Source organism: Capricornis sumatraensis, chromosome 2, assembly GCF_032405125.1.
Source record: "Capricornis sumatraensis isolate serow.1 chromosome 2, serow.2, whole genome shotgun sequence".
Classification (NCBI taxonomy): domain Eukaryota; kingdom Metazoa; phylum Chordata; class Mammalia; order Artiodactyla; family Bovidae; genus Capricornis; species Capricornis sumatraensis.
Genome location: NC_091070.1, coordinates 92,723,151 through 92,725,624, shown reverse-complemented (window position 1 = coordinate 92,725,624; position 2,474 = coordinate 92,723,151). Strand labels below are relative to the sequence as shown.

Genomic DNA, 2,474 nt, shown 5'->3' with positions numbered 1-2,474 from the left:
GTTAGAAAATTCTATCAGTCTGTACCTACATTTGACAGGTTCACACTTCTTGCATAATTATCTTGTGGAAGCCTAGAATTCTACAAAACTTGAAAACATAAAAATGTCTTTAGCCAGACTCTGAAGCCAAGAGTGTATTTATTTGTCCTCAACAGCTACCAGAACGTTCAGTACAGCATTTTGTTAACACACATAACCAGAGCTGTACTTTTTCCTCTGATAGACTTTATACTTGTATCAAAAGGGCTGGTCATTTATTTTCCTCTGGAATTTCTCCTTCCTTATCAAGGAGCAAACATTATTTACTCATAACAAAGCAGAAACCTTTGTTCTAACTGATTTTGTTGCATAATTATGTCAGTCCTCTTATTCTTAAAAATGAATTTATGTATGTAACCCATATATTATCTAGTATTTGAAAAATCTGATCAATTCTTCCATAAGCTCCTTTTTTAAAAAATGGGCTTTAGGTCCAATATGGAGGTGCCCAGTGGCAGTGTGAGCTGAGAGGAGTTCACCGAGTTCCAGGAGTACTCAAGGTGAGGGCAATTGATGACAGAATAGTGCATGAATTAAACACCACGGTTCCAACAGTTTCCTTCCCAGGGAAAATTAATACCAGCCAAATCTGTAAGCAACTTTGAGTCATTGATGGTGGCCTGTGTCAGTTGGGACAGAGTCATAAAAAACTGTATAGCTCAGACCTTTTCAGTAGTAAAACAGCTCTGAGAAGAGACAGAAAAGAATTTGGATGGTTTAACATTATTAAAGGAAGTTAGAAAAGAACAAAGTTGAAACGGATGCAGTCAGAACTGAATGCTGAAGAAGTGGTCGATGACAGGAGCCGGAAGGTGTTTAATGAACACTGCCAAATTCACTTCAAGCCTGCAAAGAATGAATAAAAAGATACCTTTTAAAAGATGGACCAGCTCATCTCCTAAGAGTTGAGCTTGACAGCACGGTGGACTTCCCAGGAGGATTTCTGAGCCAACAGTCCAAGATTTTTGTTGATTTCAGCCTCACTTAGCCAAGACCTCACATATAAATAATTCTGATAATTATGGAGAAATCAACAGCTATTTTCTACTGATTCTGTTTAAAAAAAATGTTTTGTAACTATTAAACTAATTTTCTGACTCAGGGTAGAAACAAAAAAGTGGGGGGGGGGGGGCCTTTGTTTCTTTGACTCACTTCTGCCTTTCTTGACCCAAACTGCTGAGTCCTTAATTTCACTTATTCCTTTTTTTTTTTTTTTCTTTACTACCTGTCATATTAAATGATCTCCTACTTAGGGAGAATGAATCAGGCACCAAAGGCTCATGATTTCTGTACAATGAAGGCAGATGAGAACACATAGTAGTGAATACATGGTTTCTCAAAATGAGGTCCATGAACATTTATTTGAGCTGCTTATATAAGACATTTTGGGGCCGCATCTCACACCTATAATCAGTCTCTGTGATGGGACCTGGACCATTTACATCTGAAAGAAGAGGCAGGGGTGATCCTTCTGCACCGATGACCCTGAGAGCCACAGAACTGTCTCTAATCTAGTATGTTTTTTGGTCAGCAAGCAGGAAACCACAGTTTAGCTGTGAAACTGCTAAAGCTCTTCAGAATTATGCTGTAGATCAGCACGTCTATCTGCGAAGTTCCTGGACCTTCAAGATTCTCTAGATAGTGTCCCCTAGATATTGCCTCCAAACATCTGACTGTATTCACTGAAAGATTTAGCTTTTCCAATAATTGTCTCTGTCACTGACTTTGCTTTGTATGTACAGAAATGGGTACCTCCTTTAGAGATATAGCTCAGTGCTCTGTATTCATGTAGAATTTTTAATGCAGTTTTAAAAGCAGGGAACACTCACATGGTTCAAATTCCCAAAGAACAAGAGGGGAGGTCCAGTGAAAATTCCCCTCCAACCCTTGTCATTTCCTCAGAAGTAACCATAGTTAACAGCTTCTTAAGTATTGGATATATTTACAAACAAGCTAGAAACCCATTCTCTGTTTTAGGGGGTAAAGGGAGAGTATACAGTAGGCTGCTTTGTTTTTAAGTTGCATCTGTGGGTTTTAATATTTATTTATTTGGCTGTGCCGGGTCTTAGTCACGGCCTGTGGGATCTAGTTCCCCGATTAGGGATTGAACCCAGGCCCCCCTGCATTGGGAACCCAGAGTCCCAGTCACTGGACCACCGGGGAAGTCCCTGGATTTGTGAGTTTTAAAAACTCCTTTTGATGTAGAGATATCAGTTGGGTACTAGTGTGTAACAAACCACCTGAGACCTCAGAGACACATAATAATAAGGATGTATTGCTCATGCTCTGGGGTCCTCAGGCAGTTCTGCCAACACCTCTGGGCATCTCTTAGCTGGTGCAGGACGGCCTTCACTGGGATGACTGGGTTGACTTCCTGCAGTCCCCCGCCTCTCACCTTCAAGCATGCTGCTCCTGGCGCGTTCTCATGACAATGA

The 2,474-nt window shown here is 40.6% G+C and overlaps 1 pseudogene; it reads left to right on the top strand.

The window, feature by feature from the left end:
- Positions 1-477: 477 nt before the first annotated feature.
- On the top strand, positions 478-902 carry LOC138074398 (protein MIX23-like; annotated as a pseudogene).
- The last annotated feature ends 1,572 nt before the right edge of the window (positions 903-2,474 follow it).